Source organism: Spermophilus citellus (genome assembly GCF_964194105.1).
Source record: "Spermophilus citellus genome assembly, chromosome: 14".
NCBI lineage: Eukaryota > Metazoa > Chordata > Mammalia > Rodentia > Sciuridae > Spermophilus > Spermophilus citellus.
The window spans coordinates 56589567-56607694 of NC_138194.1; the positions used below are offsets into that span (position 1 = coordinate 56589567).

General features: G+C 38.0%; 1 protein-coding gene across 4 annotated transcripts in view; it reads left to right on the forward strand.

Moving 5' to 3' along the window:
- The first annotated feature begins 5327 nt into the window (after window positions 1-5327).
- WWP1 (WW domain containing E3 ubiquitin protein ligase 1) overlaps window positions 5328-18128 on the forward strand; it is a 105587-nt gene continuing 92786 nt past the window's right edge. For 3 of the 4 annotated variants that reach the window (XR_014018763.1, XM_081265971.1, XM_081265974.1), the window contains exon 1: window positions 5416-5459. The gene's annotated coding sequence lies outside the window, so the exon portion shown is untranslated. Of the gene's footprint in view, window positions 5460-18128 lie in introns of all 4 variants that reach the window. The other variant, XM_081265972.1, reaches the window with a different exon arrangement.

Genomic DNA, 18128 nt, shown 5'->3' on the forward strand with positions numbered 1-18128 from the left:
ATTGAAATTTACAATTTAGATGAAGTTATGTTAATGCATGTAAATAATACTTCATCAATTAAAGGCTCTCCTGTGATAGTTAATTTTGGATGTCATCCTGACTGGATTGAGGGATGCCTAGAGAAGTGGCAAATCAATAGTTCTGAGCCTGTCTTTGGGGTGTTTCCAGAGAAGACTGGCATATGAATCAGTAAACTGGTGGGAGAGGGGCACCCCAAATGTGGGAGGACACCATCCAATTGGCTGCGGGCCAAGGAACAGGAAAACACAAGAAGTACAACTCCCTCTCTGGTTATTCCTCCCTGAGCAGGGTATTTTTCTCCTGCTGCCTACCCTTCAATAACAGACTCCATATGTGTATGTAGTCTCTGGGTCTGGCACCAGTAGCCCTCTGAAGTTTTTGAGCCTTCAGCCTCCTACTGGAGGCTGTTCCATTGGCTTTCTTGTTCTGAGGTTTCCAGATTCTTGGATTGAGTTATTCCTACAGGCATCTCTGACTTTCTAACTTATAGATATGATGGACATGGAACTTTTCAACTTCTATGATTGTGTGTGCCAATTTCCTAACAAATCCACATATATATGTAGATATCCTATTGATTCTATTTCTCTGAAGAACCTTTACTAATACAATCACCAAAAATGATTTGATTTATAAGATATAATTGCTTTAAGTTATTCCCAACCTTTAAGTCTAATATACTTGACAACTGTGTCATACTTCAAGAGTAAATAGGAGAGAGAACCATCAAGGGAGAAGAGACCTGCCTCTTGTTGATTCCATTACTTTGGAAAGGAGCAGCAGATTGTACTAAAAGGGGCACTGCTATCTCTGGACTTAGGCTTTGATCAGCAAGGGAGTTTGAGGAGTATACTAGGGAGGGTTAAGAAACAGGTGAAGGGGCATCCAAACCCTACCTTTTCCACAAGTACAATGAGAAAGGAAATTCTTAAGGTTCTAGGGAAAGTAGACAGGTTGGTGCAGTTTCTTCAGTGCTAATGCCATTGGGACCTGGCATTTGTGTTTTGCTTGAGTGGAGAAAGAGGGTCCTCAGCCTCTACTCATTAGATTGCAAAGGAACTGCTACCCCCAAACCATCATCATTAAAAATGTCTCAAGACAATGACAAAATTCCCTGCAAAATCATTCCAGCTTGAGAAACATCAGATGAGTATTAGTTTCTATGGCTTGGTGACAAATTATCCCTAAAATTTAGGGGCATTAAACAATAAGCTCTTATTAGCTCACAGTTTCTATGGGCGATTTGGATTCAAGATCCCAGTGAAGTTTCATTCAAAATGAATTAATCCATAAGCTTGATTTAGGCTGGAGGATCTGCTTCTAAGAGGTGTGTTCCACATGGAGATTGGCAGGAGGCCTCAGATCCTTGTTGATCGCTGGCAAGATGTTTCATCTCCCTGCCGTGTGGGCCTGTTCATAGGGCTGCTTGATGTGTGGTAGTTGTTAATGATCTGAGAGAGAGTAAGGAGAATCCATAATGCCTTTTTATGACCTAATTTGAGAAGTGATAGTTCAGTCTCAGTGTATCTATTAGAACCAAGTCACTAACTATATTCCACACTCACTTGGAAAATAATCAGATTCTGGTTTGTGAAAGAAGGAGGATCAACAAAGTTGTGGACACATTTTAATATTACTACAGTTAGAGAAAGTTTTTTTTTGTTTGTTTGTTTGTTTTGGTGGTACTCTGGGAATTGAACCCTGGGTTCCTTTTTATTGTATTTTTGAGACAGCTTCTTGCTAAATTGCTCAGGCTGACCTCAAATTTGTAATCCTCTATCCTCACCCTCTGGAGTCACAGGGATTATACACAAGTGTTACCACCCCTGGCTAGAGAAAGATTCTTTGACAAATAGACTGGGAAATACTATGAGCTATTTAGAGAAAATAAAAGAATATCACTCCAAAATAAATCTTCAAAGATTAAATTACTTAATGAAAAAAAAAAGAATTGTCTAACACATAGAAAAAAATAAGAGCAGAAAAATTACATGACCTAACGATGAGAAAAAAATGTATGAGGTAAAAAGAAAACAAAAATGGAAAAGACAAATAGTTTAATGAAGGATCAATATCTACACGATAGAAAGTGCCCTATTGCAAATTACGCATCCCAGCAAGAAAGTGGACTATGGACCAATGATAAGATAGCATATTTACCAAAGTTACTCATTGTGACTTGGGCACTGTGAAGAAGCACATTTATTGTCTTGTAGTGCTGTGGGAAAATTTATAATAACAATTATGGCAACAGGAATTCATTGATTATGTGTCATACTTATGTGCTAGATAGCTATAAGTTTTATTGTAGCAAGTTATTTCCTTTTTATTACAATATCATGTGGCAGCACTATACTAATTTCCTAGCTGAAGTACAATCGGATTAAGTAATTTGGCCAAATCTCATGGTTTGTAGGTGGCAACAGGGCCAGCTAATCCATTAGGCATAATAGGCACAGTGCTTCAGGCTCATAACACAGTTAGAGCCCACAAAAATGCTTTAATTTCTATTTAGATCAGAAGGAAAAACACAAATGTTTAGGTAAAAGAAAAAAATTGGGGGAGGGTACAATATGGGGTTAATGGCATATGCTAGGCAACACTCTACCTCTGTGCTATAACCCCAGTCCTTTTTACTTTCTTATTTTGAGACAGGGTCTCAAAAAATTGCCCAGGCTGCCCTTGAACTTGCCATCCTCCTTTCCTCAGCCTCCTGAGTAGCTGGGATTATAGGTGTGTACCACCACACCTGGCTTAAAGAAAGTATTTTAATGTATAATGTCCATACATTTGTCTCTATACCAATGCAGTATGAAAACATAGTTTGTAATTTTGTTTTATGGAGGAAGAAGCCCACAAAAGTAAAAGTGTCTAGGATCTTGAAAGTCAGAAGGTGGCCTGCAATGGCAGAGCTGTTTCAATCCCCGTGTTCTTCCTGGAAAGCAACTTGCCAACATGTTTCAAAAGGGTTAAACTTGTTCACACCCTTTGATGACTTTTAAGAATTTAACTTAAGATAGTACATAAGGACATGGACAGTGATTTTTAAAAACATATGTACAACTGTATCCATTGGAAACCCAAGAAATGTTTAGTAATAAAAGTAAATATTTGGGGCAGGGGTTGTAACTAAGTGGTAGAGTACTTGCCTAGCATTTGAAAGGCACTGGGTTAGATCCTCAGCATCACATAAAAATAAATAAATAAGCTGGGCTTGGTGGTGCACTCCTGCAATCCCAGCTGCTAGGGAGGCTGAGACAAGAGGATTAGGAGTTCAAAGCCAGCCTCAGCAATGGTGAGGCACTAAGTAACTCAGTGAGACCCTGTCGCTAAATAAAATACAAAATAGGGCTAGGGATGTGGCTCAGTAGTTGAATGCCCCTGGGTTCAATTCCCAGTACCAGTAAATAAATAAATAAATAAAGATTAAAATAAATAAATAAAATAAAGGTATTGTGTCCATCTACAACTAAAAATATCTTTAAAATGTAAACATTCAATATTGGGTGTCAATTCAGGGGATGAGAAGAACATTAGGAGCTTCTGTACAGGGCTGAGGGGACACTGAGCAATTGGGGGAGATGAAAGTGAGACAGAGCAGGAAGCAGGAGGCTTTGTACAAGTTCTGGAGAAGGAGTACAGATGCTGCTGGGGATAGGCATAGTGTTTCTGAGGGGGTGTTTATAAGCAGTTGCTGCATTTATTGAAAGGGACCTGACAGCAAAAATATGGGAAAAAAGAGGAAACAATATGTGTTTAAGCACAGAGATGAGTTAACCCATTCAGGCAACTATGAAGAGTTCTCATTACAGAAGAAACCAAGGATGTGAGCATGAAAGGGGCCTTGAATCTGGTTAGTCTTTGTCATAAAAGCTCTAAAGAGCCAATGAATGATTTCAAGCAGTAGAATGATATTATCAGTTGTATATCTTAAATTGATCTTCATGCATCATGAGACGATGCGCCTGATTTAAGTGTGAAGTCAAAGGGCAGGGATTAAGGCACTAGAGTGGAAGGGAATGTACATTGTTCAGTCAAGAGATATTTGTTGAGTGTCACTGCTATTTTTGTTACACACTTCTTTCAAAAAGTTTAATGACAATGGAAAAAGATAACTAGAAAGATGCTTGAAAGTCAAGAGAAAACTTAGGACAGAAAAATCTTAAAACATGATTATGCTGTTGTAGCCAGGAGAGACAATAAAGTTTTCGAGACAGGCTAAGAAGGGGGTCCCAGGAAGGAGCAGTCAGTGGAGGAGTTTCCTTTGGAGAGGAGCAGAAACTCTAACCTCTGAGAGGGCGAACTAGTAAGCTTGGAGGTTGGTTGCAGGTAGTTTGTAGGGGTTGGGTAAGTGGTTTGGGCAAAAATTGTAGAAACCGACTTTGATTATTTATCTTAAGACCATGTCATCTGGAAAGTCATGTGATCATCACTGACTTCTATTTGCAGGGTGGCCTTTCTTCTAAAAGCAACAGATTACCAATAGCATTTTCCTAAACCAGTTAACTCATTTGTATAATGGAGCTAATAGACACTACCTTACAGGACTGTGGTGTGGATTAATTGCATGGACACATGTATTTGCTTTATTATTGGCCTGATGTGGTAGTGGGTGGTGGCGGGAGTGAGCAATTTGATTACTAATAAAAATGGACTGCAAATCTTCTGGTAGGACCATCTGCTGAGTCCAATTATTTATTCTTGTAATGGGTTCTAAGTCGAATACTAAGGTAAGTCAAGGAGTATTTACTAGCAGCCTACAAAAATAGGCTGCAAAGTGTTCGAGAAAGAACGCCACTGCCCCGAGGACCTTACTTGAGGTCATGCACAGGGTTTGGCGGACCGGAAAGTCAAGTCAGCAGTTAAGTAGTCAGCGTGAATTTAGCGAAGCCTCTTCCTAAATCTCGGCGGCGGCCCCGCCCCTTCCACAGGTTCTGGCCACGCCCCGATCTTCTATTGGCTAGTTCGCCACCTCCACTCGACCGCTCCGAAGACCCGGAGGAGCGGAGTTGTCCAGAGGCAGCTTCGGTGCACCCTCGCTGCGCATGCTCGCGGGGAGCCGGATTCCGGGTCCGGAGTTGGAGGCTTTGGGCGGCTTCGGCACAGCGCGCTGTGTAGGGGCGGGCGGGGAGGCGCGCGCTTGGTGCGCGTTGCCGGCGTCGCGGGTACGCGGCACGCTCCCGAGGAAGGGAGGTGTGGGGTCGGCTGCGGGTAGCGCGTGGCCGGGGTGGGGGTGGGGGGAGGGTCGGGTGTCCGCAAGCTCGGCGTGCGGGTTCCGAGTGGCTGCAGGCGGCCTGGGCTGCCGGGGCCGACGCCTGGGTGGCTGCCGCCGCCGCGCCTGCTGCGAGATGGCGATCCTGGGCGCGGAAGGGTGAGAGCACCCGCCGGTGGAGGAGGCGCTGCTGCCTTGGCCGCCCGGCCGACCGCTTCGCGCCGGGTAAGGACACCGGGGCGCGGGGCTGGGGCTGGAGGCGCAGGCGGGGCGGGGGCGCGGGCCGGGAGGCTGCGCCGCGGTGCCAGAAGCCCGGCGCTGGCTGTCCGCTGCAGGACCCTTGGAGGGACTGTCGGGGTCAGTCCGCTCTGCGGTGGCTGCCTTCTTCAGTCTGGGGGCCGGGAGTTTCTGGGGTGGGGTCACAGGTCTTGCCCCGAGTTGGCCCTGGCACAGGCCTGTGCTGATGATACTGGAGCGGAGCGAAGTGTTTTCGTGACTCTGCAGCCGCAGTTCTCAAGCTTCCTCAGCCTTCAGTTCGCCTTCTTTCTACCTTTCTTCCTTTCCCTAGCACCTTTCTCAAAACTGCCGGTGCCCTGACTTTCACCCCAGTTCCACCATCCCAAACCAAGGACTCCTGCCTTAGAACGTCTTTTTCTGACGTGTTTTAAGCACTTCGCTTCTATACTGGCTCCGTAGCTTCCCCCACCACAACCCCCCACCTCCACCTTTTGTGACCTGGTAGGTTCCAGTGACCTTGCAGATTTTTACTAGTTCTATTTTATCTGGTGGCTTGGGCCCTGTCCTGTGATATTTTTACATTTTTTTTAGTTCTGTAGTTTGTGCATTGCTTTTACAACCTTTAAATGATCAGTTTGTGTGTGCAGGAACTGTGCAGTCCTTTCTTTGCTCCATCGATTTGGAGTTGAGGTTTTTATTTATTTATTTATTTATTTTTTCCTCCAGAAATTATATGAAGTCTCATTACCAAAGAAGAGGAGTTATCTATTATAATTTTGACATTTTTATTCATCCAGGATAAAATATTTTCCAAGGAGCTTGATTTGTTTTTCCAAGTTTTTATCCTTTAGTGTAGGCGAATGTGCAACAAGAGTTGAGCTTCTGCTTTAAAATGCTGCTTGTAATAGTTATGGAAAAAGATAACATTCAGGCTTATCTTCTGCTTCCCTTTAGTGGCTTTTTTTTTTTTTTTTTAACCAGAAATATCTGGTTTACAGTTGTCTGCAGGTTTGTACATGAGTTCAGACTTATGCATAAATCCACTTCACCTGTCTTACTAAGTATGTGTGTATTGTGCAGAGCAAAATTAGGAAAAAATTAAATTCTTAAATAAAGGCATCCTCTTGGTTTTATGACTTGTTTTCTCCATAAAGTAGCATATTAGCTATGACTGGAAATTAGTATTTTTCATAAATAGTTAATGTTTAAAAAATTAAAAATGTAGTGGCCAAGTTTGGGAACTACTAAAACTGAGATGTATGAAGTATATGGTATGTTTCTTTGGGTCATGGCTTATTAATATTTTAAAATAGTTCTTCCCATAAAATGTAGAACTGCTTGTAAGACCTAAGACACCATGATTTTGAAAAGCAATGTGAAGATTTATGTTATTTGGAAGCCTAGCAAGATACAGGAGGTCACAGATCAAGTCTGCTTTAGAAGAGAGACTAATCTTTGCTGTTTACTTAACAATGGCTGAAATTTCTTTTCCTTGCACAAATATTAAGCATCTACTGTATGACTGAGGTGTTTTGGGAAATACAAAAATGAGGATGATTAGTACTGTTTGTCTAAGGAGGTAGGCACGTATGTCCCATTGTTCTTTTAATCTATACTTAAGTTTCATAAACAATACAAAAATCCCCTTAGAATTCAATCCCAGAGTGGGTAGAAGTCAGATCATTTGGCAAAGTGGAAGTAGAGTGGGTTAGTTCATGGAGCATTTGTCTTTTGAGATCTTGGATTTGAAGGATGACTATGACTTTTGACGGGCAGGAAAAGGTGATCCATGCAGATAAAAGGATCTGAGAGTACAGAGTTTATACATTTAGAAGAGGCAAGTGATTATGTTTGTGTGGGTCATAAAGTGTTTGTACTAGGATAAAGGATGATAAAGGTTGAAATAATCATTTGGTCCAGTCATTTGTCTTGTCCCCCTTCTCTGCCCCTCCCCCACCATGGGAATTGAATCCAGGAGTGCTTTGCTACTGAACTACATCCCCAGACCTTTTTAAAAGTTTGAGACAGGGTTTCACTAAGTTGTCTAGGATGGCTTAGGACTTGGAATCCTCCTGCCTTGAGTCTCCCAAGTAGCTGGAATCACAGGTGTGCATCATCATGGTAAGCTAAGTGGCTTGTTTTTAATGACATGCTAATGACTTTGGATTTCTTAGGCAGTGAGGATTCCACAGATGATTTTTGAGTTGGGAGCAAAACAGTTTTAAAACTTTGTTTTAGGAGGATAAGTCTTGTGGTAAAATGTAGTGTGATTTGAGATAGGGCAAGCCTGGGGTACATAGATCTCCCTATTGTTCAGTTCATAGGTCTGAGCTATGAGTCTGAGCTAAGGTGGTAGTAATGCTAGTGGAAAAGAGAAAGGCAGCAGAATAGACAATTTGATGAAGTCAAATAACTTGATTCTGATGCAGGTTTATTGGGAGATTATTGGTGGCATTTTGAGCAAAAATCCATGGAAGCATTTTGTGTTTTACTTTACAACCTTCTGGGGGATTTCTAATCCTTGTTGAAATTAAAGAATTCTGTTGACCTGGAATATTTTCAGATTCACTTATAGATTGTGGATATGATTTTAGGGGAGGCTGTGGATTACATGAATCTCCTGTGTGAAACCTGTGGGCCAGTCTGTTGGGCTGGAGGCAGCTCCCAGAATTACTGAGAATTTTTTAAAAATGTAGAATCTTCATATTTTTCCATTCACTGATATTAAGAACTCCCACTGTAGGGACATAGGGACATTATTTGCAGCTAGAAACACTTGTGTTGTAGTTTACAGAGAATTTTGACTAATATACATTATTTGCTGTTATATTACAGAAAAAAGTAGAACAACAGTTTATATAATTGCACTACATACTAATCAGCAAGTGGGTAAAGCAAATCAGGAGTTTGTTGACATGATGGTTTTCTTTGTGTTTTAAAGATCATCCAACTCATTTACCATCAGTTGGATATAATTAATGCCTTTAAGTGACCTCAGCAGTTAAGGACTAGATCCAAGGAGATTCCTTCTAGTACTTAATTCTTGGATTTTAGATTTTCATTGGAATATGTGTACCCATTTTGTTTCTTAGTGTTTTGAGAGCTGATGAGTCTTGGGGGTGAGTTGGGTGGATGGAAAGCACATAACAATGTCAGACCAGTCATTTAATTATAATTGCCTTTGTAGCTCTCAGTTTTGGATGTAAGTGATATAAATGAAATAAGAAACGTTCAACAATTTTTTAATCTACTCTATACCTGCATGCCTTAATTAAGAATATTCTTTACCTTACCTTCATTCATTTTATCAATTGAACACCAAAACTTGACAAAATAAACCGTGTTTCTTATTTAGTGAGTTTTCTAAAAAAAAAAAAAAAAAAAAAAAAAAAATGAAGTTACTCAATCACTAGTGTGTTTAAGACATGGTTTGATTAATGAACAGTTGACCTATCTGCACCTTCAAGATTGTCTCCCTGGTAAGATAGAAACAGAACATGTTATTTGGTTTCTTTTCCAGCTTTAGTAACTTTGATTCCATAATTATTACAAAAACTGGAGTCTTTTTACTGATTGTATAAAACTATAATCATAATGAACAGTGGAAAATCAATAAATTGCCTGTTATAAACTGTCCAAGGAACTAGTTAATTAATACTTGATGGAGGAAAAATGTCTGTTGAAACAGATGTATTTTACTTTTTGATGGCATTAAGACGAGTATCCTTATAACATTTTTCATTATTTTATAATGACTGTAAATGCTGGATTATTTGATTCTTTGTGACAATTGGAAACTAGGTGGGTCAGGGAGTAATCATTGCTTTTTAGATGAATATACAGAGGCTCAAAAGAAGTTTAAAGAACTTCAGAAAAGTTAAATTTGGGGGATATTTGGCTAGTTAGTGGCCAAAATCAGAACTAGAATTAAGCCCATATTTTTGAATGTAGGTCAATATTTTTTTCCCACTAAAATTCCAATTCTTCACCTACAATGGAACTTTACTTGTAGGAAATATGTGAAAAGTTTGAATTGATCTCTTTGGAGTGTTTAATTTTTGTAAAGTGTAGATTTGAACTTGTCTGTTTCCCTTTTTATTGTGAAGATAGATGGTAACCTAATTGTAGTGGCTGTTTTTAGGTAATGTTGAAATTTGTAAGTATTTTATCACAGAATAGTTATAATTTGTTAAGGATAAAGCAGAAGTGGTTTTCTTGTTTGGAATAATACATTGGTGAAATGTAAGTATTAATTTCCTTTTGAAAATTTGTTGATTTCATATATTTACATATATTTTTTTCTTTGGTGTTAGGGATTGAACCCAGGACCTTATGCATGGGAAGCAAGCACTCTACCAGCTGAGCTACATCCCTAGACCTGAAAATTTGTTGATTTCAATTCTGCTGTTTTTATAAGATGAAGTCTGAAAAATTGTATTTTGGGGGCATATGAATCAGAACCCAATTTTCCAGAATATCTATCATGATATTTTATTATTTTTACCTTTACATACCAAAATTTACCATTAAAAAAAAAGTTGTGCCATTGAAAGTCCTTAGTTTATACTTCAAATTCGTGCTTAAACCTCTTTTTCTTGGACTGGGGTTGTGGGTCAGCAGTAGAACACTTTCCTAGCATGTGTGAGGCCCTGGGTTTGATCCTCCGCACCACATATAAACAAAATAAAGATATTGTGTCCACCTACAACTACAAAAATGTATTTAAAAAATATTTGTCTTTCTTTTTTTCATTTGGTGAATGTATTATGTTAAACCATGTGTCAGACAGTTTCTAAGTTGTAGTGATGGAGTAGCTTTTGTTGACTTAGTTTTGGTGTACTTACTGTGTGCCAGAGTTGGCCTAGGACAACAAATAGGAAACTGAGCTTAAGTATTGTTTCACTTATCTATTGCTTTGTAATAAAGAACCCTAAAATTAAGTGATTTAAAACACTTATTTGTTCACAGTTTGCTCTCTTGGGTTGGGCTCCCTTGGGTGGTTCTACTGGCTTTATTGATGATCACTCTAATGGCTTCCTTCACCTGACAGTTAAGCTGGGGGGTGGATGCACACACCTCTGTCTCTTCATGTAGGCCGGTATTCTCAGCCCTGTCCTCTCCATGTGGCCTTTGCAGCATTGTACCAGCCTTACCTGGTAATTTAGGGTTCACAAGAGTGCAAAATAAAAGCAGCCAGCCTTCTTAAGGCATAGGCTTGGGGCTGTCACAGTATTGCTTCTGTCTCATTCAGTTGGTTAAAGCGAATTATAGGTTTAACCTAGATTCAAGGGGAGGGAACTACACAAGCACATGAATCTATTCAAGGTCTTCAATGTAACAGATTACCACAATTTTTTTTAAGTCCATCATCAGCTGTCTTACCAAAGATCTCCTGGAAAACTGCTTTGAGAGCCAAGGCTTAGACTGCTTACTACTTTCCCCAAATCTAGGCTTTGAGTCTTGCCTGCCTGAGGGAAAGCTAAGTGTGAAATGCAAATGGCAGCACTTTTGGCTTAATACGAAGCTAGCTAGCCTTGGTCAGAAATGAAGAGGGGCTGGGGATGTATCCCAGTGGTACAGAGACTGCCTAGCATGTGTGAAGCCTTGGATTTGATTCCTCGCACTCCCCAACCCCAAAAGTGGTGAAACTGGGACCTCTATGGTTTGATCTACTATAGTACTATTATGGGGTAGGATTAACTGGTTCTGCCTGAGAGCAGTTGGGTCTAAGAAAGTACCAGGACCCCAGGCTGCTAGAAGCAATAGGGATTTATTCAGTTTCATGAGTGAGACCAGACAGCACTTGATGCAGAGAATGGACTACAGGTGGGTAGAAATCCATTACTTAGCCTTTGTGATTAGATATGAAACCTAGGAGAGCAGAGCTTCTTGACCAGTCACTCTGGATTTGACTATCCTTGAGCATCTTGTGCCTCACGGATGTATTTTTTGCTTACAATGTCTTAACAAAGGTTAGGATAGCTGGGCATGGTGGTGCATGTCTGAAATTATAGCTACTTGAGAGGCCAATGTAGGAAGATTGTAAATCTGAAGCCAGCTTTGACAACTTAACAGGACTCTGTCTCAAATGATAAAAAAAAAAAAAAAAAAAAAAAAAAAAAAAAAGGCTGAGCTGTAGCTCAGTCTAGAGTGCCCCAGGGTCCAATCCCTAGTATCATGAAACAAAACAACAACAAAAAGTTTGGGATAAGCCACTCTTCTCTGGGAAGAAAGAATGCTCTTCTGTAGTCTGGAGTGCAGGTCTTCTCTTATGGAAATGTAAGGAATAAGGTAGTAATCCTAAAACAGGTAGACACAATGATTGCTACCTGTTTATTTCCTCACTTGATCACTATCTCTATGACATTTTGTCATATTAGTCTCAGTAGTACCTTTTTTGTTGTTCGAGTTAGCTACTAAGTGATGGTATGGTATGCTTGAAATGAAGAAAATAAGTGTTTAGTTTTTTTACATGATAGTTTCTGAGTGGAATAGTGAATTAATGCATTTCATTTAAAGAATTTCACTTAAAAATAGGCCCCCACAGCCTCCTGCAAATATCTTGCAAATTTCTGAAAATAGTAGAGGAGGAGTTTGGTCATTGAATGTACTGAGAAACATAATTTATAGAACTTAGGAAAGTCTAGTGTGCAAAGAAGGGGACAGATAGAATTACATTAAGGTGTTTCTTGAAGGCTCTCTGCTCTGAATTACTTGAATAGTTAAGCATGCTCCAGCAGTAACAGAAATGTAGGTATGATAACTTTATTTAACTAAGGAAAACCAGTTCTTTTGATAGCTGTTCAGTATACCCATAGTTATGATTAAATAGGATGGGTGGAAGTAAACTGTTGAGTCCTGACTTGAATTAGGTTAGTGTGGCCGTGTATTAGTTCCAACTTGCCAAGATAAACCACTCTTTACCAGTGTGGAGTTAGGGTGAAGTGGAGAATTAACTGAACCTGGTGTGTGTAAATTAAGATATTCTTTACCTTAGAAGTAAACAAACCAAACCCCCTACCCCCCAACTCCCCTTAAAATTTTAAGAATAGATGCACTCTTGGCATATGGATTAAGAGCCTTGTTTTAAAGTCAGATCAGACTTCTGGCAGTGTTGCCTGTTTTCTTTTGCAAATATAAAGAACATTTTCATTATTGGATTTTTCTAAGGATTATTTGAAATCTTTATAAAACAGAAAGTGTGATGGCTACAACATCATAAGCCCTTAAATTATATTTATTGCTCTTAATTTGTTATTATTAAGTTGAAAATTCAAACTAGTAGTCATGACATTGTGGGCCATTCATTTCTCATGGGTAGTAGTTGGTATGGGCAGAGCTGCATATTAACTCTCACCTCTTTAATTTTTAAAAGTAAGTTGCTAAAAGGTTAAGGATGAATCTGGGAGAGATACTGACAGAACCCAGTGCATCAGTAGTGCTTCAGTAGGTGATGGTTTGGCTATACAATCAGATCAAGAAATTGTTAACACTATCATTAGATAAAATGTGGTGTATACCAGTGTTTGTGAAAATGCAGTCCCTGCTTCACAGTCATGCTTGTTAAGCATGTAGGTTCTGGAATGTCTTTCAAGGTATATGGTTTGGTCCTTGAGAGGGGAGCCCAGCAGTCTTCATTTTTAATAAATACCTCAGATGATGTTACACATATATATATGATAGCTGCAGATATAAACTGAATCTGAAATTTGGGATCTTAGTGTGCTCTGTGGGACCATTTTTTTTCTAGTTAAAGTATTCCTACTTATAGTTGTAAATAAACACAAAGAGAGCTTAACATCTGAATCTTCCACATGTTTAAAAAAGCTTAAGATGATTGCCAAGGACTTGATACATACAAACTATAGACACCTGATATAAAGTGATTATAGTGAAGAATAGGCAAGAGAAATGACCTTGGCTTCCTTGTTCAAAAACTTTCCCACACAAGAAGAAATTCTTTTTAATAAAGACAGTTCTTTTCTTTTTAGTTTTTAAAAATATTTTATTTTTTAGTTGTGCACAATTAAAAAAAAATTTTTTATTTATTTTTATGTGGTGCTGAGGATTGAACTCAATGTGCAAGGTGAGTGGTCTACCGCTGAGCCCAACCCCAGCCCCAGTTCTTTTTTTTTTTTTTTTTTTAATGCCTACTGATAGAGTTGTTATATATTATGATTATCACATGGTCTTATTGCTTTTCTCTTAGTTAAGATAAACCACACAAAAATATTTTTTTTCTTTTTCTTTTGTGCCAGGGCTCAAACCCAGGAGTACTCAACCAATGAACTACATTCCCAGCACTTTTTATTTTTTAATTTGGAGACAGGATCTCACTAAGTTGCTGAGACTGGCCTTGAACTTAGATCCTCCTTTCTCAAGTCTTTCAAGTTATAGGGATTATAGGCATGTGCCACCATGCCTAGCCCCCCTGTATATTTTTTGAGACAGGGTCTTGCTGAGTTGCTTAGTCTTTATAAAGTTTCTGAGGCTGGCCTTGAACTTGTAATCCTCCTGCCTCAGCCTCCTGACTTGCTGGGATTACAGGCTTGTGCCACCATGCCAAAAATAGATTTTGATTGAAGTGTGTCAAATTTGGAATTCAGGTTTTGAGGTAGAAAATAGATTGGCTGTGGGTGTAATATCTTTTGGGAAAAGCTATTGCTCAGCATAAGGGCATTGACTTATGAAGAAAGTCATGAGAAAAGGTTTAAATTTAAAATGAAAATGAAAAATACTTTAGATCAATCTCTAACTTGCTAACGGTGACAGCCCTATATCTGTATCTTAAACAATCCTCAGTTCTGTGACTAATGGGACCCCACCAAATCTGATCACATCTGTCATTAAAACAGCAGATCTTTAAATTGGGGACAGTACCTGGAAAAAAAAAATCTACAAGTACGGTTGCTATAAACTTAGGTTATTGCTAGTACGTTTTGTTTTGTTTTTTGTTTTTTTAGTGAAAAAGCCATAATTCTTTCTAAATTTAAGTGGAAAGGATTAGTTGGCATTTTTGTTTTGAGAAGTCTATTGTTTTTGTGGGTTCTTTTCACTGTCTTTCAGGGCCCACTGTTTGTTTATTTATTTATTTATGAATGACAATGGAATGCATTTCAATTCTTATTACAATATAGAGCACAATTTTTCATATCTCTGGTTGTATACAAAGTATAGTCACACCAAATCGTATCTTCATAACTGTACTTTGGATAATAATGATCATCATATCCCACCATCATTAATAACCGGATGCCCCCTCCCTTCCCCTCAGGGCCCATTCTTTGAGGGTAAAAATAACAATAGAGTATTTCTTTTTGACCTATGATCTTTGGACTGTGGTTGTCAATGTTTAGCTGTGATTATCCAGAATGGAAAGAACACATTATACTTGGGAATTTCATTTTTTTTAGGTTAAAAATTTTGGTAACTATAACTTGTTTTAAAACTCCCTTTGTGACTTAAGTTTTTCCTTTTAAGTGTTGTCTAATAAAAAGCTGAGGCCTTAAGGTAAAAAAACACTAGGTTTGGGTTCTGGCACTCACTTATTGGCTGAGTGATACTGGTGAAGTTAACCTGAATTAAGTCCCAGTTTTATCATATGTAAACTGAGTTTTCCTATGTAAAGTGAGAATAATAATACATAATTCATAGATTTAAACCTGGCACTAAGTATTCAGTAAATACTTACTAGGGTGGTATGTAGTACTTTGTCATTCATTGATATTGGGATCACAGTTTTAATTTTTAGAAAGACAATGCATCCCATGTACTACCATGTTATGTAAAACCTCTGTGAAATCTAGGGTGGTCTCTGTTTTTGTTCTGTAAATGTTTAAGTATGAATAAATAAGAACAATAAATAGCCACACATTTGGCTAGATTTTAGTGCTGTATGAGTTCAGGTCAATTCACTTTTTTCCCAGCAAATGAGTTACAAAGTAACTTTTATAGTTTTTTGCATGAAATTTTGTAGATAAAGGGTTGTACACTTGTATTTTTACTGCATTTTAAGCCTGAGAAGGATTACATTAATCTAGGAGTAGGGTTTTAGTTATTTAATAGGTTATTTCATTTTGGAAAATGTGTTCTTATGTTTTTCTCTAAGAATGAAGAATATTTGATGAAAGTTGATGCTTTATAGATGCTTTAACATTCTTAGGAATAGTATTTATATTCAGTAAAATAACATTATCTGTCTTTTGCTTGAGTAGCTCTCAATTAATTTGAAATTGTATATTTATAACAAACAAATGTGATAGTAATACATTCCTCCCAAGTACTCTAACATAATTTTGATCCAGTCCTTACTGCAGGTGTGGGTGTTGCTGTGTATTATTATGTAATATGGCTATGTAAATGAAGAGCCTTTCTTTACCATGGTCCTTACTTAACCACTGTTGTGAAGTATGGTAGAAAAATATTGGTGTTTCTATAGTTCAGAATAATTGAGTATGGTTCTGGTTGATATAGCAATGGGAGAAGGGACTAGGAAATTAACACTTCCTGGGCACTTTCTATATTCCTGTTGTGGGAAGAGTTCCAATTTCCTAGGGTTAATGTTAACTGTTTCCCCATCATAAAACTACATTAGTTTGGTGTTGGTATCCTTATTTTTCAGATAAGAAAACTGAAACTCATGTTAAACATATACAAATAGTAGAGTCGAAATTGGGACATAGGTCTGACTTAAAAACCATTCTCTGTATTACTTTACCCCAATATTCTGTTCTCAAACTGGAAATTGTCATTTAGAAAATGAAGAGTTAGAAAATCTCCATGGTTACTTAATGTTGGCAAATTAGAATTCTTTGTGTATTTAGAAATGTTTTGGCATCAAATTTTGGGTCATGATATCCTGTGGCTAGCACAGTATAGCCTTGTCAGCAGACCTGGATATGGCATTAAGGAGCTTTGTTTTCCTGAGTCTTCTAATCAGCTTTCTGCTGCTTCATAAAATATAGTAAATATAGTTGGCTTTCCATAATTGGTGGTTCCCCATTTGTGGATTCAAGTACCTCAGATTGAAAATAAACTCTGTGTATGAAGCACGTACAGACCTCCCGCCATTGTTCCGTAAATAATACAGTGAGCATTGGGTATTGTAAGTAATCTAATATTTAAACTATATGAGAGTTTGTATGAAGGTTATTAGCAAATACTATCCCATTTTATATAAGGGACATAGCAAATGTGGATTTGGGTCTCTCATGGTTACCTGGGGATGACTGGTTATTACACAGCTCTTTATGTTAACTTGAGTTTGGAACTCAAGTTTTTATGTACTTAGTCTTATTTGAGTAATATTTTCTTTAGTGACATTGTGTAGTACAGGAGCAGGAAAACCTGTTTTCTACTGCTGTTCACTAAGGCAAAGGGAAGAATTAGTGAGTGTACGTGCGCACACATACACACACATATGGGCTGTAGAAGTTTTGGTATCTTCTCATTGTAAACATAATATTTCATTAGACATTAAGAAATAAATTATAAAGAAAAGAAACTACCTCATTCTCAGTATACTGAAACTACTTAGGAATAGTTCTTTGTTTTTGTAACTTAAGTTTAGTATCAGTTTCTTTTTCCTTTTTTTTTTTTTTTTTTTTTTTTTTTTTGCACTACTGGGGGTTGAACCCAGAACCTTGTATGTGCTAGACATTGAACCACTGAACTACATCCCCAGCTCTAGTATCAGTTTTTTAAGACAGAAAAATAGCAATCATTGCCTTAAATTAGCATAGAAGAAATGAAGTTTTTCAATGTATAATACATAAAAATATATTTCAATTTTTTTTTTTTTTTTTTTTTTTTTTGTTTAACAGGAAGGGAAAGTAGAGCAGGGAGAGAACCAAAATCAGTGTGCTGGGCTGGGATTGTAACTCAGTGGTACAGCTCTTGCCTCGCCCCTGTGAGGCACTGGATTTGATCCTCTGATCTTCAGCACTCAAAATAAAGATATTAAAAATTAAAAAAAAATGGTATGATAATGAGAGACAGTAGTGCTGCCAAAGTCTTGTGTTTTATTTTTATTTTTAAGAACCATAGCCATTTAAGTTGAAAATTGGAATAATGGTTACTAAATTTGATGAGTACATTTATTTACCATTCTCACTAATGTTTCCTAGTAAACAAAGTGCAGACAATTTTTATATGCAGTGGAGTCAAGCTATTTCATTTTGGGGATGTTGGCATAATGTATTTAATTTTATAATTGAATTTTTTAAAAATAGAGCAACATCACCATCTTGTGGCCTTCTAGAATATTGTTGCCAAAGTTTTGTTTTCATAACTAAGGGTAAATAAATTACATTCTCTCTTAATGTTAGTCAAGGGTTCCAGCAAATTTGTAATTTTCAGCTTTTAACATAAAGGAGGGTAGGGAGAGGAAAATAAAAGGACTATAACAAAATAATTTATAAAATAAAAGGATTGCAGCTTTGTAAAAGTAAGTGTTCAAGGCAAATGATCATATAAAATTAAAAAAAATGAGAGGGCTGGAATTGTGGCTCAGTGGTAGAGCGCTCCCCAAGTGTGTGTGAGGCCCTGGGTTTGAGCCTCAGCATTACATATAAACAAATAAAATAAAGGTATTGTTGAAAAAAAATGAAACCAGTTTGGTTGGTATAGTTATGGATGATTTGTCTTATTTCACATTTT